General features: G+C 40.0%; 1 protein-coding gene across 48 annotated transcripts in view; it reads left to right on the top strand.

Annotated features, from left to right (window-relative positions):
- The window catches only part of NCOA3 (nuclear receptor coactivator 3), a 232890-nt gene that overhangs the window by 121489 nt on the left and 85630 nt on the right, over positions 1–25771 (top strand). The window lies entirely within an intron of this gene.

Here is a 25771-nt window from a genome sequence, read left to right as displayed (position 1 = left end):
GGGACCACAGGTGTGTGTCACTGTGCCCATTTAATTTTTAAATTTTTTTGTAGAAATGGGGCCTTTCTATGTTGTTGCTCAGGCTGGCCTCGAGTTACCCTCCTGCCTTGCAAGGCCTCCCAAAGTGCTGGGATTACAGGCAATAATCCTTCATACCATTTTGAAGCAAATACTAGACATTATATAATTTCCTTAAGTATCCATAAAAGATACAACTGTCTTTCATAAAAAGCAAACTCTACATTATTACATCTAGAAAACCTACATTAATTTCTTAGTAGTATCAAATATGCAATCACTTCAGTTTTCTAGTTCTTCTCATTTTTTAATTTGTTGGAATCAGATTCAAACAAGATGCAGGCATTGCAGTTTGGTTTTTATGCATCCTAAGTTTCTGTTAATATAGGTTTTCTCTTCCATCTCTTTTTTCCTTCCAATTTATCAAATTATTTTTTGCCCTGTAGAGTTGTTTTTTTTTGTTTGTTTGTTTGTTGTTGTTGGAGGGACAGAGACTTACTCTGTCACCCAGGCTGGAGTGCAGTGCTGCGATCATAGCTCACTGTAGTCTCAAACTCTTCAGCTCAAGCGATCCTCCCACCTCAGCCTCCCGAGTAGCTGGGATTAAAGGTGCACACCACCATGCCAGCTACATTTAAATTTTTTTTTTTTTTTTTTTGTGGAAATGGGGCTCTTGCTATGTTACTCAGGCTGGTCTGGAACTCCTGGCCTCAAGTGATTGTCCTGTCTTGGCCTCCTAAAGTGCCGGGCTTACAGGCACAAGTAACCGTGCCTGGCAATTTCTTATTGTCTGGATTTTGCGGAGTATATCTTTATGGTGGTTTTTCAGTGTGTCCTCTGTCCTCTCTCTCTCTAGTTTTAAAATGGTAGCTTTCAAGTCTTGATCAGTTTCTGGTTCAGTTATTTTTGACAAGTGTATTAATTATCTGTTGCTGCGTAACAAATTATCTCCAAACTTGACATTTTAAACCAGCATTTATTGGTCGCAGCACCTCAGGAGGCTGAGGTGGGAGGATTGCTTAAGCCTGGAAGTTTGAGGCTGCAGTGAGCTATGATTGCATCTGTGAATAGGCAACTCCTAGGCAACACCCTGTCTCTAAAAATTGGCCAGGCATGGTGCCTCACGCCTGTAGTCCTAGCACTTTGGGAAGCCCAGGCGGGTGGATCATTTGAGCCCAGGAGTTTGAGACCAGCCTGGGCAACATGGCGAAACCCCATACAAACAATACAAAAATTATCCGGGCATGATGGCACATACCTCTAGTCCCAGCTACTTGGAGGCTGAGGCAGGAGGGAGGATGTCTTGAGCTGGGATGTGGAGGTTGCAGTTGGCTGAGAACACAACACTGTACTCCAGTCTGGGTGACAGTAAGACTCTGTTTCAAAACAAAGCAAAACAAACCTCCCAAACTCCTTAGTATTTATTATCTTCCACAGTTGCTGAAGGTTAGGACTCTGGGAGTAGCCTAGCTGGGGGGTTCTGGTTTTAGTACCCTTAATGGGTTGCAGTCATCTGAAGGTTTAACAAAGGCTGGAGGATTTGCTTCCGAGGTGGCTTACTCAGCGGCCATTGGTGGGAGGCCTCAGTTTCTGCCTGAGTGTCCTAAAGGTACTGCCAGAGCTAGTGATCAGAGAGAAGGAGAAAATGAGGGGGGAATTTGAAATGCCTTTATGACCTCAGAAGTGACAGCTTGTCACTTTTCTTTTGGTCACATAGACCAACTTTGATACAGTGTGGGAGGGGACTGCTTAAATTCATGAATACCTAGAGATGCGTGTCGCTGCGGTTGTCATCTTGGTGCTGGCTACTACAGTGAGACTACTTCCCAGGGAATGTGGTTTATCAGAAGACACATGACATCTGTTTGAGTTGTTAATATTAGCAGATACTATAAAGAAAAACTTTTTTTTTCTTTCTTCTTCTTTTTTTTTTTTTCTTTGGAGAGAGTCTTGCTCTGTTGCCTAGGCTGGAGTGCAATGGCGTGATCTTGGCTCACCGCAACCTCCACCTCCTGGGTTCAAGTGATTGTCCTGCCTCAGCCTCCCAAGTAGCTGGGACTACTGGTGCGCACCACCACGCCTGGCTCAGTTTTGTATTTTTAGTAGAGACGGGGTTTCACCATGTTGGCCAGGCTGGTCTCGCATTCCTGACCTCAGGTGATCCACCTGCCTTGTCCTCCCAGGGTGTTGGGATTATAGGCATGAGCCGCTGTGCCCAGCCAAGAAAAACTTTTTCTAATCAAGTATGTGGTTACCTGGTGTGGGTACAGTTTACATAGGAAAGATGGGATATATCTTAGACTCTCTTTATTTACTAGTATTTAAAATAAGTTAGTTTACTAGTATTCTGTGGTAAAAAACATTTTTTTCCTCAAAGTTTTTAAAAAAAACTTTATTTTGAAATAATTTTAGACTTTTGGGAATGTTGCAAAAATAGTAGAGTTTTCCTGTGTACTCCACCCAGGTTCCCCCAATTTAGTAACTTGCATAGCCATGTTATAGTGATCAAAACTAAGGCTAACACTGGTATAATACTGTTAACTAAGTAGCAGATATTGTCAAATTTCCACTATTGTGTTTTTTTTCTGTTCCAGGATCCAATCCTATTCTTTATTAATCTCTCCCTTTTGTTGTTTTGGGGCTTTATTTTGTAATTTTTCAAGTATTTTTTTTTTCAGTTAGGTGTAGGATGTCCATGATAATATATCTTTATTTGTCCTTTATTTAATACTACTTTTTTTTTTTTTTTTTTTTTTTTTTCTTAAAGGCTGGGTCTCACTGTCACCCAGGCTGGAATGCAGTTGTGCTGACATGGTTCACTGCAGCCTCAACCTCCTGGGTTTAAGCGGTCCTTCTGTGTAGCTGGGAACACAGGCATGTGTCAGCATGCCTGACTAATTGTTGTGGGTATTTAAAAAAATTTATGAAGTTTGTATTTTGTTTTAGATGTTGCCTTTATGTTAAAATCCTTATGTAATAGACTTAGTGCTCCCCTCCCCCCCATTTTTTGGTTATTTTCTATTGGTTTCTTACTTTGAATACTATTGAAATTACCTAGTAACTTCTTTTTCTTCCCAAGCATTTGATTTAAAGTAGTATCTTTTTCTTTGAGTTGATATCAAGTAATCAGTTTTTTTTTCCAGTTTTTATCTCTTCATACTTCAGTTTATGGATAGTTGTGCTCTAGCTACATTGTTGGAACATAGTCATTATGTAGTATAAAGTGTCACTTAGAACCCTCATTCAGGTTTTTACAGATAAATATATATTTAATGCCCACTACCATTTTTATGTTGATATGGACTTTCCAGTTATTTGGGTCATCTGGAATTCATTTTCTCTAATAAATTCCTCAGGAAGAGCTTATGGGAACAGTATTCCTTGTGTTCCACTATGTTTGAGAAGTTTGTCTGCAGCTTTAATAGTTAAAAGCTGGCTTGGTGATGATAAAATTCTGTTCCACAGTATCTGAAATATGTCATTCCACTGTCTTCTGGAACAGAGCATAGCTGTTACAGTATGATGTTGACCTGTTTTTCTTTGAGCAATGTAGCTTTTTTCTTTTTTTGTAATTGTTTATATATCCATAGGATTTTTTTGTTTGTACTCTTTTTTTTTTTTTTTTGAGACAGAGTCTCACTTTGTTGCCCAGGCTGGAGTGCAGTGACAGGATCTCGGCTCACTGCAACCTCTGCCTTCCAGGTTCAAGGGATTCTCCTGCCTCAGCCTCCCTAGTAGCTGGAACTACAGGTGCGTACTACCATGCCCAGCTAATTTTTGTATTTTTAGTAGAGACAGGGTTTTGCCATGTTGGCTAGGCTGATCTCGAATTCCTGACCTCAGGTATCCACCTGCTTTGGCCTCCCAAAGTGCTGGGATTACAGGCGTGAGCCACTGCACCTGGCCTTTGTAATCTTATTGGTGTTGGTTGGTCTGACACATTTTTCCTTGGGCATTCAGTGAGTCTTTTCAATATGTATTAATAGTTTCAAGCTTCCTTCCCTTCTTTTTTTTGTCTCTTTCTCAATATCATGAAGGTTTTCTTAGTGTTGGTTTTTTTTTATTTGCTTTTTGTTTTTGTTGTCTTACTGCCTTGGTTTTCTTCTTTGGGACTCCTACTATACATATGTTGGATCATCTTTGTGGTATATATATAGAGACATGGTCTTGGTCTGTCGCCTAGGCTGAAGTGCAGTGGTGTGATCATGGCTCATTGCAACCTCCACCTCCTGGGCTCAGGCGATCCTCCTACCTCAGTGTCCTGAATAGCTAGGACTACAGGGGCATGCCATCATGCCTGGCTAATTTTTATATTTTTTATAGAGATGGGGTTTTGCCATGTTGCCCAGGCTGGTCTAGAACTCCTGAGCTCAAGTGATCCTCCCACCTCAACCTTCCAAAATGTTGGGATTACAGGCATGAGCCACTGTGCCAGGCCTGTATATTGTTTATGTGAGATAAACTTCTCTTTTGTTTCCTCACTTGTATATCCAACTGTCCTCTGAACCTTTTCATTTAGATTTCTAATGGACAACTGAAACTCAACGTGTCCCAAACCGATCACATCATTTTCCCTGTAAGATCTTCACTAAAGCCTTCTTTCTCATTGTTGGTAATTCATTCTTGCTGTTGCTTAGGCCTAAAAACCTTGACTACTCTTTTAACTCCTTGCTATTTTTAAGATCTATCTAGTGTCTGGCCACATCTCAATAATTCCATTGAACCAACATTTTCTGTGAGTTATTGTAATAACATCCTAACAAGTCTTCCTGCATTTTACTTTTGTTTCCTTATATCCTGTTAGTAACATAACAGCTGGAGGGATCTTTTACAATCCTAAACTGGTTTGTCATTCCTCTCTTCTAGACTTTGTAGAGGTTTCTTATTTCACCCAGAGTAGAAATGAAAGTTCTTACTTTGTTTCAGTGAGACTCTGTGACTTGCCTCTGTTTTTTTGTTTTTGTTTTCATTTTTTAAGACCGAGTTTCCCTCTTGTTGCCTAGCCTTTAGTGCAGTGGCGCAATCTTGGCTCACTGCAACCTCCGCCTCCCACATTCAAGTAATTCTGCCTCAGCCTCTCGAGTTGCTGGGATTACAGGCATGTGCCACCACGCCCAGCTAATTTTGTATTTTTAGTAGAGATGGGGTTTCTCCATGTTGGTCAGGCTGGTCTCGAACTCCCTACCTCAGGTGATCTGCCCGCCTTGGCCTCCCAAAGTGCTGAGGTTACAGGTGTGAGCCACCGTGACCGGCCTGCCTCTGTTATATCTCTGATCTCACCTATCATTCCTGTCTTCCTTGTTCATTCTTGATCCAGTACTGTTCTTCATCCAGTGCAGGCACATTCTTGCCTTTGGGTATGCCCTTTCTTGGAATGTTTCTGTCATATATCTGATTAAGTTCCTCATCTCTTTAAAGTCTCAATTCTTACACTCTTAATGAGGCCCACCCTTACCACCCTATTTAATACTGGAACTTCTGACCTTATAGCACTAATGCTCTAATATATTAATACTTTACTTATTTATTGTGTTTAATTATAAAGCATATGCTCCACAAGAATAAAAATCCTAGTACCCCTTGCTCACTGACATATCTCAAACACTTAGGTAAGTGTCTGGCATATGGTAGATGTTCATCATTCATTTGTCGAGTGAATAAATATACCGTGTATTTCCTTGAAAGGAGGATGTCCTAAAGCCATTCTCTCACCCCTGTCTGTGGCGTTAAGATGTTTTTCTGGGTCACAGCATATCGTTTCTCTTTAAACGCTGTGGTGGGAGTACATTAGGAAAGTTCCTAGTTTTTGTTGATTTTATTTTATTTTTATTTTATCGTTATTATTGTTATTATTATTTTTTGAGACGGAGTCTCGCTCTGTCGCCCAGACTGGAGTGCAGTGGCGCGATCTCGGCTTACTGCAAGCTCCACCTCCCAGGTTCACGCCATTCTCCTGCCTCAGCCTCCCAAGTAGCTGGGACTATAGGCGCCCGCCACCACGCCTGGCTAATTTTTTTTTTTTTTGTATTTTTAGTAGAGACGGGATTTTACCATGTTAGCCAGGATGGTCTCGATCTTCTAACCTCGTCATCCGCCCGCCTCGGCCTCCCAAAGTGCTGGGATTACAGGCGTGAGCCACTGCGCCCGGCCCATTTTATTATTTTTTGAGATGGAGTCTGGCTCTGTCACCCAGACTGAAGTGCAGTGGCATGATCTCAGCTCACTGCAACCTCCACCTCCTGGGTTCAAGCAATTGTCATGCCTTAGCCTCCCGAGTAGCTAGGATTACAGGCGCCTGCCACCACCCCCTGCTAATTTTTAAATTTAATTTAATTTTTTATTTTTAGTAAAGATGGGGTTTCACCAAGTTGGCCAGGCTGGTCTTGAACTCCTGACCTCAGGTTATGCACCTGCCTCGACCTCCCAAAGTGCTGCGATTATAGGTGTGAGCCACCATGCTCAGCCTTTGTTGGTTTTATTTTAGCTTCCAGTCTTTTTAGGCTGGAGCTGTTTCTAGAAATCCATTTAAGATGGAAGGTGACTCTGAAATTGGTTAAATAAAGTTAGGGTGGTTTGTTAATATAGAGGAATTGTGAGTTACCACCTGTCATATATATAAGAGAATTTCTTATTTGTTTTCTTACTCTCTAAGCCTAATAAAAAAAGGTTAATTAAAAAAAAAATTCATTCTAGGCCAGGTGCGGTGGCTCACACCTGTAATCCCAGAACTTCAGGAGGCGGAGGCGGGCAGATCGCCTGAGGTCAGGAGTTCCAGACCAGCCTGCCCAACATGGCAAAACCCCGTCTCTACTAAAAATACAAAAAATTAGCTGGGCATGGTGGCAGGCGCCTATAATCTTAGCTACTTGGGAGGCTGAGGCAGGAGAATTACTTGAACCTGGGAGGCAGAGGTTGGAGTGAGCTGAGATCATGCCACTGCATTCCAGCCTGGGTGGCAAGAGTGAAACTCCATCTCAAAAAATAAAATAAAAATTAAAAAAATATCTTTTTTACTGCATTTTCAGTGGCAGTTTGAGAAGGGATGGTACATGTCGATAGACATTAACATGCAATTGAGAAATGCTTTTAAAAAAGCGTACGTGTATATTATGTCTTCTCAATGTTTTTATAATTCTGTTTCAGCAAATCAATAGAGTTGCAGTAATCTAGAAAGGATTAATTATGTCATGATGGTTTACTGTGTAGTCTCCCCAAGAAGGGCCACTCTGTTCTGCTTACTGCTGTTAGGCACAAGATGTGAAATAATATCTGTGAGGTCTTCATTTGGTGAATATGATAAAATCAATTGGCATTTTAAAGGGTCTCCTAAAAATACCATTTAATGAATTTTAAAAATTATTAGTGAATTATTATTGAGAACATTTGTTAAATTAGTGTTTTCTTGGTTTGGATTGGATGTAAGGCATAAACTTCAAAGATGTAAAAACTGTATTTAAAAATTTTTTTAAATTTTTTGTAGAGATGGGGGTCTCACCACGTTGCCTAGGGTGGTTTCGAGCTCTTGGGCTCAAGTGATCCTCCCACTTCAGCCTCCAAAAGTGTTAGATTGCAGTCCTGAGCCATCATGCCTAACCTTAATTTTGTATCACCTATGGAGAACATGTATTAACTTTGTAATAAAAAAGTTTTTAGGCCTGGTGCAGCGGCTCTTGCCTGTAATGCCAGCACACTGGGAGGCTGAGGTGAGAGGATCACTTAAGCCCAGGAGTTTGAGGCCAGCCTGGGCAACATGGCAAGACCCCAGATTGACAAAAAGTTAAAAAAAAATTAGCTGGGCATGATGTGGTTAAAAAAAAAATTAGCTGGGCTCAGGATGACAGGTACCTGTGGTCCCAGCTACCTGGAAGGCTGAGACATGGCAATCACTTGAGACCAGGAGGTTGAGCCTACAGCAAACTATGATCTGTCCGCTGCACTCCATCCTGGGCAACAGAGCGAAGACTGTCTCAAAAAAAAAAAAAAAAAAAAAAAGTCTTCTGTGTTTTCTATAAATTGGTGGTGTTTGGATCTAGAGGCTCGAGCACAGATGATTTAATGAGATCAGTTTCCAGGTTTGCAGATTCACAAACCTTTGTTCTGTTAAATTCTTCTTCTTTCTTCTTTCTTCTTTTTTTTGGGAGACAGAGTCATCCTCTGTCACCAGGCTGGAGTGCAGTGGCACAACCAAGGCTTCTTGCAGCCTCAACCTCCCAGGCTCAAGAAATCCTCCCACCTTAGCTTCCTAAATAGCTGGGACTACAGGCGCATGCCACCACCATGCCTGGCTAATTTTTGTAATTTTTTGTAGAGACACAGTTTGACCATGTTGCTTAGGCTGGTCTCAAGCTCCTGAGCTCAAGCAGTCTGCCTACCTGGGCCTCCCAGAGTGCTGGGATTACAGGCGTGAGCCACTGCGCCTGGCTGTTCTTTTAAATTTTTAAGTTGGCCTGAGAAAGCTTGCAGAGCCTTATTCTCCAGATGTCTCTTTTTACAATTATTCTTCTAACTGCCAAAAGAAAGTAAGATGTCTCCCATTTTACTGTGTTGTGTTTCAGTTTTTTTTTTTTAAAGGGTTTGAAGGCCAGCCGCGGTGGCTCACGCCTGTAATCCCAGTACTTTGGGAGGCCGAGGCGGGCAGATCACCTGAGGTTGGGAGTTTGAGACCAGCCTGACCAACATGGAGAAACCCTATCTCTACTAAAAATACAAAATTAGTCGGGCATGGAGGCGCATGCCTGTAATCTCAGCTACTCGGGAGGCTGAGGCAGGAGAATTGCTTGCATCCAGGAGGCGGAGGTTGCTGTGAGTTGATATCGTGCCATTGCACTCCAGCTTGGGCAACAAGAGCAAAACTCCATCTCAGAAAAAAAAAAAAAAAACGGTGGGGGGGTTTGAAACACATGGGCAATTAGAAATATTGGTGTCAGAGTTTAACAAGTGAATGACTCTCAACAGCTGATTAACAAACGACCTATTAGTTGGTTTCTAAGTGTGTTTTCATCAGAATTGAGGTGGGAGTTAATCAAATTGCTCTCTGAGAGATCATGAAAACATAATTTTTGGGTAGTTCACTGAGACTTTTATCATCTAATTAAGATTATACTGAAAGAATTGAATGACATTGCTTTCACGTAACTCCTTCCATGTATTTAATCTACTTATGGTCAGCACATTTTATTTTTAATCTTACAAAAAATGAATGCATGTTGGTGGTGGGAGAGGGACAAAACATCTTGTCCATTGTAGCTGAACAGATTCACTGACAGTGAAAAGTGTATTTTTATGTATATATTACCCAAATTTGTAATATGTTTATGTTTTGAACAGTTACATCCTAATGATCATAGTAACTCAGAATAAGATGTTTTTCAATACTTAGACCTTATGATAAGATGGAATTTAATTATTTCAGTTTATGTATCTTTTTTCAGATATAGGATAATAAAATACATTCAAGAGTAAAATGGCATTTCCTCATGATTAAATTCTGGGGAAGAAGAACGGAAATTTTATATTTCAGGAGAAAGGAAGAATTGTAAAATTTCTGACTTAGAGATGATCTAGGTTCTTTTCAATACATAAGAATGATATAACACCTTATTAAAATGCTAATACTCATAATATCTTGGAGGTGACTACTTCGTAACTAAATTGATGAAAAATTTAAATGTCAACTTGCAAATGTTCTGGGGCCCATAGTTTTTCAAGAATCTTCTGGTAGGTACTTGAGCAAAAACATTCAAGTCCTTTGGTACCTGTTTGTTGTCAGGCTCCATGCTGGCTGTGTTGGTGATGTAATGACACGTTCCCTGAATTGACACATTCCCATCTTTCAAGCAGTAGACTTTCTACAACAACCACCTTAATTTATGTCTGAAGCAAAGACGTATAACTGTACACACTAAAGATCTTTACATTTCGTGTTTTTATAAACAGAATTACAAATGCATATTTTGTATTTGAAATTTTAAGACCCCTTCTCTCCAGGATGTGTGTGTGTTTCTTTATGAAAGTACAGGCTGGAAGAGAAATTTTCAAACTAAGATGAATGTTTCTTTTTGACAGTGATTAAAAGATGATTAAAATAGTGGTGATTCTGTTGAAAAATTTTAAACATGTATTTTAAAAAAATGGAAAAACATTATTTGTGTATGCCATAGCAATTTATTTTGCCCACGTAGGAAACAGGGAAAAGAAGAATTTTTATATGGTTCAATATTTCACTGTTAAGATAACTTAATATATATGTATCCTTCCATGAGGAATAAATAGGAAGGCTAAAATAGAAAGGTTAATGTAAACATTTTTTAAAAGTAAATTGTTAGGTTTTAAAAAAATTTTAATTTTACTGTTGTTTTTTGGGCTTTAAGGAAGCTCTGTATCTCTAGGTTTTTAAATCCTAATGCACCAGGTTGGCCCTTTTGCTGAGGATGAGGCACTTTTGTGGTAGTGTTGCCATGGTGACTGCTTGCCAAGTGCTGTCTCAAGGTCACTCATCACTAATAGCCCTGAATACTTGGATTTTGTTAAGGGAAAATATCAACACTCAGTTGATAAAATGAAGTTAATTATCATATCACGTTACTGAAGCATATCTAGCAAAATTATACTTATAAACAGCATTTTGTGTTAGTATTGATAAACTGTATTTTTTTTGAATATTGAGTTTTAACCTGCCAGATTAGAAGGCTAATGGAAAATCTATAAATTAGCCATAGTCCATATTGTAATATTTTGATTTTATTCCATTTCTGACTTTAAAAAATGCAGCAGCGTAATTTTACTATGGTTATGTTTGAAGATAACTAAACATATTTCCCTCAATATTTGCTTTTTGATACGAGGCAAGAGCAAAGATTTCTTAGCATTTATTTTTTATTTTGATAAACTTAGCTTGAAGTTGCCAGTTGCTGAAGCCCTTGTCCATATAAGAATAGGATGATCATTATATTTTCCCCAAACCAAATTGCAGGTAGATAGTAGAGCTATCTACCTAGGTTCTATTTCATATATTCCTTGTCTCATACTGCTGTTAATTTTCCTTGTCCTTTCTAGGTTTTAATTTTTTTTGTTATATGCAAACATTATACCAGAAAAGCTGTTCATTAAAGGTTTTCGTTGTTTTTATCAAACCAATTTTCAATAAAGGAAAATATGAAAAGAAATTCCCTTTTGCATTAGTCTATATTTCATCTGGGTCTTGTTCTAGAGAGAAAATCAGAGCTGTGTGTCTTCATTAGGATGAAAGGTGACTTTGAAATCAGAGATGAGAAGCATTACTTTAAAAAGTAAAAATGTGATTGAAACAAACAAAAACATGTTTTTCAAAATACATGGTTAGATTTTTTTTTTTTTTTTTTTTTTAAGACAGGGTTTTGCTCTGTCACCCAGGCTGGATGGAATACAGTGGTATGATCTTGGTTCACTGTAACCTCTGCCTCCAGGGCTCAAGGGATCCTCCCACCTCAGCCTCCCGGGTAGCTGGGACTACAAGCACACACCACCGTGTCCAGCTAATTTTTGTATTTTTTTGTAGAGACAGAGTTTCACCATGTTGCCCAGTCTGGTCTTGAATTCCTGGGCTTAAGGGATCTGCTTGCTTTGGCCTCCCGAAGTGTTAGGATTACAGGCGTGAGCCACCGTGCCTGGCCTGAAAATTTGGTCTTTTGGCTAATTAGAATCTAACTAGTTCCTCAGCTTTCAGGGGAATTGGATGAATTGGTTCTCCTAAAGCATTTTCATCTCTGCTTCTGTAGAGCAGACACCTTTTGCAATGTCCGATCAAGATATTTTTACACCTTGAAATTTCTTTTTTTTTTTTAATTATTATTATTATACTTTAAGCTTTAGGGTACATGTGCACAACGTGCAGGTTTGTTACATATGTATACATGTGCCATGTTGGTGTGCTGCACCCATTAACTCGTCATTTAGCATTAGGTATATCACCTAATGCTATCCCTCTCCCCCCCCCCACCCCACAACAGTCCCCAGTGTGTGATGTTCCCCTTCCTGTGTCCGTGTGTTCTCATTGTTCAGTTCCCACCTATGAGTGAGAACATGTGGTGTTTGGTTTTTTGTCTTTGCAATAGTTCGCTGAGAATGATGGTTTCCAGCTTCATCCATGTCCCTACAAAGGACATGAACTCATCATTTTTTATGGCTGCATAGTATTCCATGGTGTATATGTGCCATATTTTCTTAATCCAGTCTATCATTGTTGGACATTTGGGTTGGTTCCAAGTCTTTGCTATTGTGAATAGTGCCGCAGTAAACATACATGTGCATATGCCTTTATAGCAGCATGATTTATAATACTTTGGGTATATACCCAGTAATGGGATGGCTGGGTCAAATGGTATTTCTAGTTCTAGATCCCTGAGGAATCGCCACACCGACTTCCACAATGGTTGAACTAGTTTACAGTCCCACCAACAGTGTAAAAGTGTTCCTATTTCTCCACATCCTCTCCAGCACCTGTTGTTTCTTGACTTTTTAATGATCGCCATTCTAACTGGTGTGAGATGGTATCTCATTGTGGTTTTGATTTGCATTTCTCTGATGGCCAGTGATGATGAGCATTTTTTCCTGTGTGTTTTGGCCGCATACATGTCTTCTTTTGAGAAGTGTCTGTTCATATCCTTCGCCCACTTTTTGATGGGGTTGTTTGTTTTTTTCTTGTAAATTTGTTTGAGTTCATTGTAGATTCTGGATATTAGCCCTTTGTCAGATGAGTAGGTTGCAAAAATTTTCTCCCATTCTGTAGGTTGCCTTTTCACTCTGATGGTGGTTTCTTTTGCTGTGCAGAAGCTCTTTAGTTTAATTAGATCCCATTTGTCAATTTTGGCTTTTGTTGCCATTGCTTTTGGTGTTTTAGACATGAAGTCCTTGCCCAAAATCTCCTTAAGCTGATAAGCAACTTCAGCAAAGTCTCAGGATATAAAATCAATGTGCAAAAATCACAAGCATTCTTATACACCAATAAGAGACAAATGAAGAGCCAAATCATGAGAGAACTCCCATTCACAATTGCTTCAAAGAGAATAAAATACCTAGGAATCCAACTTACAAGGGATGTGAAGGACCTCTTCAAGGAGAACTACAAACCACTGCTCAATGAAATAAAAGAGGATACAAACAAATGGAAGAACATTTCATGCTCATGGGAAGGAAGAATCAGTATTGTGAAAATGGCCATACTGCCCAAGGTAATTTATAGATTCAATGCCATCCGCATCAAGCTACCAATGACTTTCTTCACAGAATTGGAAAAAACTACTTTAAAGTTCATATGGAACCAAAAAAGAACCCACATAGCCAAGTCAATCCTAAGCTGAAAGAACAAAGCTGGCGGCATCACGCTACCTGACTTCAAACTATACTACAAGGCTACAGTAACCAAAACAGCATGGTACTGGTACCAAAACAGAGATGCAGACCAGTAGAACAGAACAGAGCCCTCAGAAATAATGCTGCATATCTACAACTATCTGATCTTTGACAAACCTGACAAAAACAAGCAATGGGGAAAGGATTCCCTGTTTACACTCTCGAAATTTTAATGAATGCAAAGCTCTATAGATATTGTTGCAAATATGCCAGGTAGTATATATATGCCAGCTAACGTTTGTTTCATTTTTGCATATTTATGAAGCCAAGTATATTATCTGATGCTATATTTGCTAATTTATTTGGAAAAAGGTGTTAATATAAAACTCTGTAAGCTATGATGTTAGGCAACATGATCTAGAAAAAAGAATATTGGACTGGGAGTCCAGGGCCCTGCACTGATCTTCCATCTTTCTTTTACTGTGTGAACTTGGTCAAGTCACTTGTGGTTCATGTTTCTCGTTTGTAAAACAAGGTATTTCCATTTCTGTTGTGACCATCCATAATTCCAGTGTCAGTATTCTGTGTAGTAAAATTTGGATTATCTTCAATAATGGGGAGAATTGTAGTTCATACCAATCTAAAATGCTGAAGCTTTCAAACTGATTCCTCTGATTTTGGATGCAGATTTATTTTGTTTTTCCTTAGATACTATTAAAGGGTGTGTTTTTTTTTTTTTTTTTTTTTTTTTTTGGGACAGAGTCTCGCCCTGTCACCCAGGCTGGAGTGCAGTGGCACTATCTTGGTTCACTGCAAGCTCCGCCTCCTGGGTTCATGCTATCCTCCTGCCTCAGCCTCCCGAGTAGCTGGGACTATAGGAGCCTGCCACCATGCCTGGCTAATTTTTTTTGTATTTTTAGTAGAGACAGGGTTTCACCATGTTAGCCAGGATGGTCTCGATCTCCTGACCTTGTGATCTGCCTGCCTTGGCCTCCCAAAGTGCTGGGATTACAGGTGTGAGCCACTGTGCCCGGCCTTTTTTTTTTTTTTTTTTTTTTTTTTTTTTTGAGACGGAGTCTCGCTGTTGCCCAGGCTGGAGTGCAGTGGCATGATTTCGGCTCACTGCAGGCTCTGCCCCCGCCCGAGGTTCACACCGTTCTCCTGCCTCAGCTTCCCGAGTAGCTGGGACTACAGGTGCCCGCCACCTCGCCAGGCTAATTTTTTGTATTTTTAGTAGAGACGGGGTTTCACCGTGTTAGCCAGGATGGTCTCGATCTTCTGACCTCGTGATCCGTCTGCCTTGGCCTCCCAAAGTGCTGGGATTACAGGTGTGAGCCACCGCGCCTGGCTGTTTTTTTTTTTTTTTTTTTTTCTGAGGCACAGTCTTCCTCTGTTGCCCAGGCAATGGTGTGATCTTGGCTCACTGCAATCTCTGCCTCCCGGATTCAAGCGATTCTCCTGCCTTAGCCCCCTGAGTAGCTGGGACTACAGGCATGTGCCACCGTGCCTGGCTAATTTTCGTATTTTTATTGGAGACAGGGTTTCACCATGTTGGCCAGGCTGGTCTCGAACTTTTGAGCTCAAGCATTCCACCCGCCTCGGCCTCCCAAAGTGCTGGGATTACAGGCGTGAGCAGCCACTGTGCCAAGCCTATTGAAGTTATTTTGTATTCCACATGTATATTTAACCAGGTTGTTTTGGAACAAGAAGAGGAAGAGTTTTTATGATGGGACTGTTTATGTGGCAAATAATTAGCAGTTTTTAAAATGTTTTGTGACTAACTCCACAAGGTTAGAATTGACTGTAGAAATAGCTGCTGAAAGAATATAGAGTAGAAATTGATTTTGCAATATTTTGAACCTGGGCTTAAAGTAGACTGTGGACTTTTTCAATGAGAAGGAAGGGTTAATGAGCAATGTATTTTTCTTTGAAGTTTTCTTTTCTTTTCTCCTTTTTTTTTTGAGATGGGGTCTCACTCTGTCACCAGGCTGTAGTACAGTGGTTGGTGTGATGTGATCTCAGCTCACTGCAACCTCCGCCTCCTGGGTGCAAGCGATTCTCCCGTCTCAGCCTGCTGAGAAACTGGGATCACAGGCGCCTGCCACCATGCCTGGCTAATTTTTTGTATTTTTAGTAGAGATGGGGTTTCATCATGTTGGCCAGGCTGGTGAAGCTTTCTTTAACATGTCCCATTCTATAGCCCAGGAAAGCATTACAGTCTCAAAAGATGGTGGACATCAATGTCTATTAAAGCATTGTTTTTAAAAGTTTACAAAGTAGAGTATATGTGAAAAGTGAAAGCTTTAGAATTAAATCCTTTCATACCCATTTCCGTGCATATATAAACACAGTTTTTACTTTGTTGGCTCACTTTGTGCTTACTCTGCCATTGCCATCTTTTTGTCAGTACCCAGAGATCTTTTTCATTTAAAAAATAATGGCAAATATGAATCTGTGGATAGTCTAATAATAAACCAGCTATTTGCTGTTAAAACAGTGCCACAAAGAACATCCTTTTTCTCCCATCTTTTCCTACTCCTGCAGAAATTTCCATAGAATGGATTCCTGAAAGTCAAATTTTTTGGGTCTGTGGATGTCGAAGGGATATCTTTCATATTTGGTTGGATTTCAAAATTGCTTTTCAGAAAGCTTTAATAGCTTACAGTCCTGTCAACAGTGACACCTACTTTTTTCATGCCTATTTTCTTTGGATGATGATCCTATAGCCATTTACTGAGTGCCCACCATGTGTTAGGAATTGTGTCAGGTGCTTAACTTGGCTTCCTCTAATCCTGATAATCCTGTAAGATATTATTTTCATCCCCATTTACAGTTGAGGAATTTGAGGGTCAGAGAGGTGAAATAACTTGCTTAAGGCCGCATAACTAGTAAATGGTAACACACTGGAGTTTAAACCTCCACCTGTCTGATTCCAAAGTCTGTGTTCCTCTTAATCACAAACTGTTTCTAATATTGAGAGGACCATCTGTAAATAGGTGCATATATACAAATTGAGAATGTACATACTTTCCTTCAAATTAAGTAATATAGTCAGATAATACATAGAAAGTTAATAGTCCTTCAAATCAGCCATAGCCCAAACAATATAGATAATTCAGTTTATTGACAAAGATATATATGAGATATAATTTCTGACTCTGGCTTTAGATGTTTAGGTTTTTGACTTTTCAAATGAGTATAATCCTTAGTGGTTTCAAGTTTAACTTGAACCAATGATTACAACTAAAAATATAGTGCTAGTCTACAAACCCAGTCTAGTTAAGGATGCCATAACAAAGTGCCACAGACTGAGTGGCTAAACAAATTCATTTTCTTACAGTTCTGGAGGCTAGCATTCCAAATTCAGCAGGGTTGCTTCCTTCTGAAGCCTCTTTCTTTGACTCGTAGATGGCTGACATCTCCCTGTGTCTTCACATGGTTTTCTCTCTGTTCTGTCTAAATTTCTTTTTTTTTTTTTTTGAGATGGAGTCTGTCTCTTGTTGCCCAGGCTGGAGTGCAATGGCACAATCTCGGCTCACTGCAACCTCCCCTCGCTAGGTTCAAACGATTTCTCTTGCCTCAGCCTCCCGAGTAGCTAGGATTACAGGCAGGCACCACCATGCCCAGCTAATTTTTTTTTTTTTTTTTTTTTTTTTTTTTTTTTTAGTAGAGATGGGGTTTCTCCATGTTGGTCAGGCTGGTCTCAAACTCCTGACCTCAGGTGATCTGCCTGCCTCGGCCTCCCAAAGTGCTGGGATTACAGACGTGAGCCACTGCACCAGCCTAAATTTCCTCTTACAAGGGCATCAGTCATTTTGGATTAGGGCCACCCTAGTGACCTCGTTTTGAATAGGATCACCTCTTTAAAGTTCTGTCTCTAAATATAGTCACATTCTGAGAAGTTAGGATTAAAACATGAAATTTGGCAGGGTGCAAAGAACTCTACCAGTTCTTCAACTGTTTGCATCAGTTTCAATGTCCCTATCAGTAAAATAAGTCACAAGCAGTCTTGAATAATTGGAACCCTTCTGCCAGATTGTCTAATGTCAGTCTCTTTTTTTTGGACGCTGCTGCTTCTAAGTCATCTTCCTCATTGTTTGGCACTGGTTCAGAAGCCCTCATCTCCATCAGGTTATCTTCTGTTAATTCCTCTGGTGTATGGTGTCTTTTAGCTCTTACATTTCTCTAAGATCCATATCTTAAAACCCTTCACTCCCTACTTTTTTCTTTTTTTTTTTTTTTTTTTTGCCATATCCACAACCTCCATGATTTCCTTGATAGGCTCTGTTTTAAATCCTGTGAAGTTATGCACGACATCTGGACACAGTTTTCTCCAGCAGGAATTTATTGTTTTGGACTTGATGCCTTTCACAGCTTTTTCTGTAACAATGATTGCATCTTCCATGGTGTAATCTTTCCAGATTTTCATGATATTTTCTCTATTGGGGTTCTTTTCCATAGCATCCATAATCCTTCCCATAGAGCACTATGTGTAATGAGCCTTAAAGGTCCTTATGACCTCCTGATCTTCAGACTGAATTAGAGTTATCATGTTTGGGGGCAGGTAAACCAACTCGATGCCTTCATTGTTGAACTTGTAGGCTTCTGGGTGGTCAGGGCATTGTCCAATAGTAAAAGAACTTTAAAAGGCAGTCCCTTACTGGCAAGGCACTTCTTGACTTCAGGGACAAAGCATTGATGGATTCAATCCAGAAAAAGGCTTCTTGTTCTCCAGGCTTTCTTATACAACCAAAAGACTGGCAGCTGGTGTTTATCTTTTCCCTTCAAGGTTTGGGGTAGGGGAGGGAGGTGGCGGTTAGCAGCTTCTTAGATGAGGGCAGTCCTGATCATAAACCCTACTGCATTTGTACAAAACAGTAGAGTTAGCCTGTCCCTTCCTGCCTTATATCCTGATGCTTGCTTCTCTTTCTTACTAAATGTCCTTTGCGGTCTTTTTTCTTCCCCAGAATAGGGCACTTTCATCTGCATTAAAAATCTTTTCAGGCTCTGTATGGTGGCTCACGCCTGTAATCCCAGCACTTTGGGAGGCCGAGGCAGGCGGATCACTTGAGGTCAGGAGTTCGAGACCAGTCTGGCCAACATGGTGAAACCCTGTCTCTACTAAAAATACAAAAAAATTAGCCACCCAGGTTCCAGTGATTCTCCTGCCTCAGCGTCCCAGGTAGCTGGGACTACAGGCGCACCCTACCACACCTGGGTAATTTTTTGTATTTTTAATAGAGATGGGGTGTCACTGTGTTGCCCAGGCTGGTCTCAAACTCTTCAACTCAGGCAGTCTTCCCACCTTGGCCTCCCAAAGTGCTAGGATTACAGGCATGAACCACTGCACTGGCCAATTTTTGTATTTTTTATAGAGATGGGCTTTCACCATATTGGCCAAGCTGGTCTCCAACTGCTGGCCTCAATCAGTCCACCCACCTTGGCCTCCCAAAGTGTTGGAATTACGGGAGTGAGCCACCACACCTGGCCTTAATTTTTTTTGGAGACAGCTCTGTCGCCCAGGCTAGAGTGCTGTGGCACAATCTTGGCTCACTGCAACCTTTGTCTCCTGGTTTCAAGCAATTCTCCTGCCTCAGCCACCTGAGTAGCTGGGATTATAGGTGTGTGCTATCATGGCCGGCTTTTTGTATTTTTAGTAGAGACAGGGTTTCACCATGTTGGCCAGACTGGTCTCAAAGTCCTGACCTGAAGTGATTTGCCCGCCTTGTCTTCCCAAATTGCTGGGATTACAGATGTGAGCCATCGTGCCCGGCCATGAGGACGTGTTTTCAAGTCAATTGGATAAATACCTGGAAGTGTGATTGCTGGATCATATGGTTAAGCTAGGTATTAGCTTTGTGAAAAACTGCCAAACTGTCTTCTAAAGTGGCTGTACCATTTATATTCTCACAGGCAATGAATGAGAGTTCCTGTTACTCTGCATGCTCACAACATTTGATATTGTCAGTTTTTTAGATTTTAGCCATTCCAATAGGTGTGTCATAGTATCTCATTGTTTAATTAGCAGTCCTGTAATAACAGATGATGTTCAGCATCTTCATATGCTTATTTGCCATATGTATATCTTCAATGAGGTGTCTTTTGTCCATCTTTGAACTAGTTTCTTGTGTTACCATTTTGTCATTGAAGAGCTCTTTATATATTTTGGAATGTAAATTCTCGATGTGTTAAATATTTTTCTTATGATCCGGCTTGCTTTGATTTAAAAATATTTTTTTATTTCAATAGTTTTTGGGTTATAGGTGGTTTTGGTTACATTAATGAGTTCTTTTGTGGTGATTTCTGAGTTTTTAGGTGTACCTGAGCAGTGTACACTGTACCCAATATGTAGTCTTATCCCTCATTTTTTTTTTTTTTTTTTTGAGATAGGGTCCCTGTCACCCAGGCTGGAGTATAGTGGTGTGATCTTGGCTCACTGCAGCTTGACTTCTGGGGCTCAGGCGATCCTCCCACCACAGCCTCCAGCTTTCTGAGTAGCTGAGATCACAGACGCACGCCACCATACTCAGCTACTTTTTTGTATTTTTTGTAGAGACAAGGTTTCGCCATGTTGCCCAAGCTGGTCTCGAACTCCTGAGCTCAAGGGATCTGCTTGCGTCAGCCTCCTAAAGTGCTGGGATTATGGCGTGAGCTACTGGGACTGGCCAATTTTTTTTTTTCAAGTAGACTTTTTTTTTTTTTTTAAAGCGACACGGTCTCGATCTGTTGCCCAGACTGCAGTGCAGTGGCATATTCATAGCTCACTGCAGCTTCAAATTCCTGGGCTCAAGTGATCCTCTTGCTGCAGCTTCCCCAAGAAGCTAGGACTACAGGCCTGTGCCAGCACACCCAGCCAATTTTTTTTTCTTTTTTTTATTTCATAGAGACATGATCTTGCTATGTTGCCTGGGCTTTTCTCCAAGTCTCAAGTGATCCTCTTGCCTCAGCTTCCCAAAGTGCTGGGATTACAGGCATGAGCCACTGCACCTTGCTTAGGCTATTTTTTTAAAGAGCAGTTTAAGGTTATAGGAAAACTGAGAGGAGGGTACAGAGATTTCCCATATGTGCATATCTTCCTCCATTATCAGCAACTCCCTGCCAGAGTGGTGGATTTATTTGTTACAGTTGATGAATTTATGCTGACACATCATCACCTAGAGTTCATAGCTTATATTAGGGTTAATTCATAGAATGTTGTATATTCTGTGAGTTTAGGCAAATTTACAATGATCTGACATTAAAATATCATACAGAGTAGTTTCACTACCCTAAAAAACCTATGCCCTACCTATTCATCCCCTCCTTCCCCGTAATCTCAGGCAACCATTGATCATTTTATTGTCCCTATAGTTTTGCTTTTTTTTTTGACATGTCATATAGTTGGAACCATAAAGTATGTAGCCTTTTCAGACTAGCTTCTTTTGCTTAGTAATATACATTTAAGTTTCCTCCTTGTCTTTATGACTTGATAGCATATTTCTTTACAGTGCTGAATGAGATTCCATGTGCCACAGTTTATCCACTCACCTATTGAAGGACATCTTTGTTGCTTCCATGCTTTAGCAATTATGAATAAAGCTGCCATAAGCACCTGTGTATAGGTTTTTGTTTGTAGGATGTAAGTTTTTTTTTGTTTGTTTTTGTTTTTGAGACGGAGTCTCGCTCTGTCGCCCAGGCTGGAGTGCAGTGGCGCAATCTCGGCTCACTGCAAGCTCCGCCTCCCAGGTTCACGCCATTCTCCTGCCTCAGCCTCTCCGAGTAGCTGGGACTACAGGCGCCCGCCACCACACCCGGCTAATTTTTTTGTATTTTTAGTAGAGACGGGGTTTCACTGTGGTCTCGATCTCCTGACCTCGTGATCCACCCACCTCGGCCTCCCAAAGTGCTGGGATTACAAGCATGAGCCACTGCGCCCGGCCTGGATGTAAATTTTCATCTTTGAGTAAAACACCAAGGAGCATAATTGCTGGTTAGAATATATTTAGTTTTTTAAGAAATTGCCCAACTGTCTTCCAAAATGGCTCTTGCATTCCTACCAGCAATGAATGAGAATTCCTGTTGCTTCACATACTTTCCAGTGTTTGGTGGTGTCAGTGTTCTAGATTTTGGTCATTCCAACAGGTGTGTATTAGTATCATCGTTTCAATTTGCATTTCCCTGATGACGTGTGATGTGGATCATCTTTTCATATACTTCTTTGCCATCTGTCCATCTGTCTTGATTTTTTTTTTTTTTTAATTTGTGTTGGCAAATGAGGATCAGGAATTGGATTTGGGATCTAGCTTTAAGGAATTAGTTAGGGTTTGGTATTTTGAATGTAAAACGGCCCAGGAATGTTTATATAGAGTGATAAATCACAACTGTACCATATACCTTTTATTATTTTGTGATTATAAAAGCATAGCAATCACTTTGGAAAATTTGGAATACTTTCAAAGCAGGAAAAAGTACTACTAGTAATTGTGGGGATTAACATTTTGTTACATTTTCTAAATTCTTTTTCTTGTCTTATATATTCTCCATATATTTCTGTATCCTTTTACATTTTTACATTTTACATTAATTGTGCAAACTTTTAATAATATTTTAGAGGCTACTTTTATGATTATTAAAAGTAATTTTTTTAAATAGTGATGAGGTCTTGCTGTGTTGGCCAGATTGGTCTTGAACTCTTGGCCTCAAGCAATCCTCTCCACTGGACCTCCCAAAGTGCTAGGATTACAGGCATGAGCCAATGTGCCTGGCTAAAAGTAATGTTTATGTGAGCATCAGGTACCACAAGCTTTGTCTGCGTTTCTCATACTTCTTTGTTTAGAGTACTGAAAGTAGATTCTGGATGGAAGACTACTGCTGGATGTTACTAATTGTTTTCCTAATCTATCTTTTTAATGTTACATTAAGGAGTTTAACATTTTGTAGAGCTTAAAAAGTTTTTTGGTGGCATCATTTTTGTTTTATTTAAAAATTACAATGGAAAATTATTTGTAATTTTACCACTTAAAAGTCAGTGATTTTGGGTGATGATAATGTGTTAGTGTAGTTTTACCAGTTGTAACAAACTCACCACTCTGGTAGGGGATGTTTATGATGAGGGAAGAGATGCATATGTAGAAGGAATAGATAGACTATCTCTGTACTTGGTCTCAATTTTGCTGTGAACCTAAAACTGCTCTAAGAAATCAAAAAGTTAGGGAAAAAAAATGGTACAGTAATTAAACCATGCCCTCAATTCAGTTGCATATTAAATTTGAGTGCAGGCCGGGCATGGTGGCTTAGGCCTGTAATCCCAGCAGTTTAAGTGGCTGAGGCGTGGCTGGGTACATTAGCTCATGCCTGTAATCCTAGCACTTTGGGAGGCTGAGGCAGGCGGATCACCTGAGGTCAGGAATTCGAGACCAGCCTGACCAACATGGTGAAATGCCATCTCTGCTAAAAATACAAAAAAATTAGCTGGACGTGGTGGCGGGTGCCTGTAGACCCAGCTACTCAGGAGGCTGAGGCACGAGAATCTCTTGAACCTGGGAGGTGGAGCTTGCAGTGATCCGAGATGGTGCCACTGCACTGCAGCCTGGGCTACAGAGCGAGATTCTCTCAAACAAACAAACAAAAAAACAAAAAAAAAAAACTGAGGTGGGAGGATCACTTGAACTCAGGAGTTTGAGACCAGCCTGGGCAGCATGATGAAATCTTGTCTCTACAAAAAATACAAAAATTAGCCAGGTGTGGTGGTGTGCGCCTGTGGTCCTAGCTACTTGGGAGGTTGAGGCAGAAGGATTGCTTGAGTCCCCTTGAGGGTGAGGCTGCAGTGAGCCATGTACTCCAGCCTGGGGAAAGAGTGAGACCCTGTCTCAAAAAATGAAAAAAAAAAATTTATGCACCTTTCTCCATTTTTTTCCCCAAGTATAAGCAGATACGTTTATATAAACATTGTTCTCACACATTAAAACAATCACGTTATTTTGCTTGCATTTTTTTTTTTTTCAGTTATTGTAGCATGGGCATCCTTTTAGGTGATTGTATATGGACATCTATTGCATTATTTTCAATGGCTATATAATATACTGTTGTTGGATGTCCTTTATTTAGTCATTTATCTATTCAGCAAAGAACTATTGAGTACCTGTCATGTGCAAGTTACTGGGGATATGTTCAACAAACAGAACAAACTGAAATCTCTCACATCAAGAAGCTTGCATCAAGTTGGAGTTTATATTCCCCTATTGATGTTCATTATTTATTTCTTTCTCCGATTATTTATTTCTTTATTTCTCCTCTTCTTTTTTTAGGTAGAATATTGTAGTGAATATCCTTGTTATATTTTTCATCTTTGTTAAAACCCCAATTGGTATCTACATCTTTTGTATCTTGATGTACTTGTGCTGTATTTCTAGCCATGGACTTGTTGAATCTAAAGGATATATGTATTTAAAGTTTTAAATTTTTGCCACAGTACCATTTTCTTTATTTTACATTTCCTGAGTGCTTGGAAGGGTTGTGCATGTTTTCATGTGTTTACTGGCCATTTGTACTACTGTGAATTGCCTACTCTGGTTCTTAGTCCATTTTTCTTAGTAGATTGTCTTGTCTGTTTTTCTTAGTAGATTGTATTTTCTGACTAATTTGTAAAGCTCCTATGTATCCTAACCTTTAATTCCTTGTTTGTTTATACACCAGAGATGTTTTGTTTCTGTTACTTAACTATAGGGTGGTGTTTTTTTTTTTTTTTTAGAAGGAGTTTTACACTTGTTGCCCAGGCTGAAGTGCAGTGGCACGATCTTGGCTCACTGCAACATCTGCCTCCCGGGTTCAAGCAGTTCTCCTGCCTCAGCCTCCAGAGTAGCTGGGATTACAGGCATGTGCCACCACACCCAGCTAATTTTGTATTTTTAGTAGAGACAGGGTTTCTCCATGTTGGTCAGGCTGGTCTCAAACTCCCGACCTCAGGTGATCTGCCTGCCTTGGCCTCCCAAAGTTTTTTTTTTTTTTTTTTTTTTTTTGAGACAGAGTCTCACTCTGTCACCTAGGCTGGATTGCAGGGCGCGATCTTGGCTCACTGCAAGCTCCACCTCCCACTTTCACGGCATTCTCCTGCCTCAGCCTCCTGAGTAGCTGGGACTACAGGTGCCCGCCACCATGCCTGGCTAATTTTTTTGTATTTTTAGTAGAGACAGGGTTTCACTGTGTTAGCCAGGTTGGTCTTGATCTCCTGACCTTGTGATCCACCTGCCTTGGCCTCCCAAAGTGCTGGGATTACAGGCGTGAGCCACCGTGCCTGGCCAGGTTTTTTTTTAAAGCAATTTGGAACTTACAGAAAAGTTGGATGACGTATTTATATAAATAATTCTGGGTACCCTTTACTCATATTCACCAAATGTTAACATTTTACTACATTTGCCTTCTTTTTATCTTGGTTAAAAAATATGTGCATAAAATTATTTTTTTCTGAACCATTTGAGACTAAGTTGCAGACGTGATGCCCTTTTATTTCTAAGTACTCATCATATTACAATTATAAAAATAGGGAAATTAATATTGATGCAGTAATCTACTCCATAGATAATATTCAGATTTCACCAGTTGTCCTAATAATGTCCTCTATAGGAAAGGAAATCCAAGCTCACGCATTCCATCATTCTGTTTCTTTGGTCTTTAATCTGAGACATTTTCTGATCTTTGTTGTTTCATGACAGCGATACTTTTGGAGAGTAGAGATCAGTTATTTTACGAAAGTTCCTCCATGCTTGTGTGGTGTTTCCTCATGTTTAGATTCAGGTTCTGCATTTTGGGGTCAGAAAACACATAGAAATGATGTGCGCTTCTCAGTCTGTCTCACCAGGAGACTCATGTTGTTTAGTCCTGCTACTGGCAATGTTAACTTTGACTGAAGTGGTATCTGCTACTTTCACCACTGTAAAGTTACTTGTGGAGAGATACTGTAAAGTATCCTGTGGCATTTTGACTGATTAAGGAAACATGCTACTTATTCTGTAAAGTTTTACCTACTAGTTTTAGATTCCTTTGATTATTCTTGCCACCTGATTCAGTTGTTAGTATTTTTGACAAATGGGAGATTTTCTAGTTCCATTATTCCTTCTATGTTTATTAGTTGACTTTCTACTATAAGCAAGAACTTAATCTTTGTATATATTTTCATATTTATTGTGGGCTCATGAATTTTTAGTTTATTGGATAGGTTATAATTATTTATTATCTTGATGTTTAAATTGTGCCATATTTAGCCAGTTGATGTTTAACTTTGTTTAGGGCATGATTTTTTAAATATATGAAACCTATGCTATTTTTAAAGAGGTGTTCAAATGTACTGGTCTCTAGGTGTCTGGATTTTGTGTCACACTTGGAGAAGCTACTTCTTACCTTAAATCCCATTAAACACTGTTGATCATCTGAGTCCCATGGTTTTGTA

The sequence above is a fragment of the Symphalangus syndactylus genome, chromosome 24, assembly GCF_028878055.3.
Source record: "Symphalangus syndactylus isolate Jambi chromosome 24, NHGRI_mSymSyn1-v2.1_pri, whole genome shotgun sequence".
NCBI lineage: Eukaryota > Metazoa > Chordata > Mammalia > Primates > Hylobatidae > Symphalangus > Symphalangus syndactylus.
Note: the sequence above shows the minus strand (reverse complement) of the source record. Positions and strands in the feature narration are given on the sequence as shown.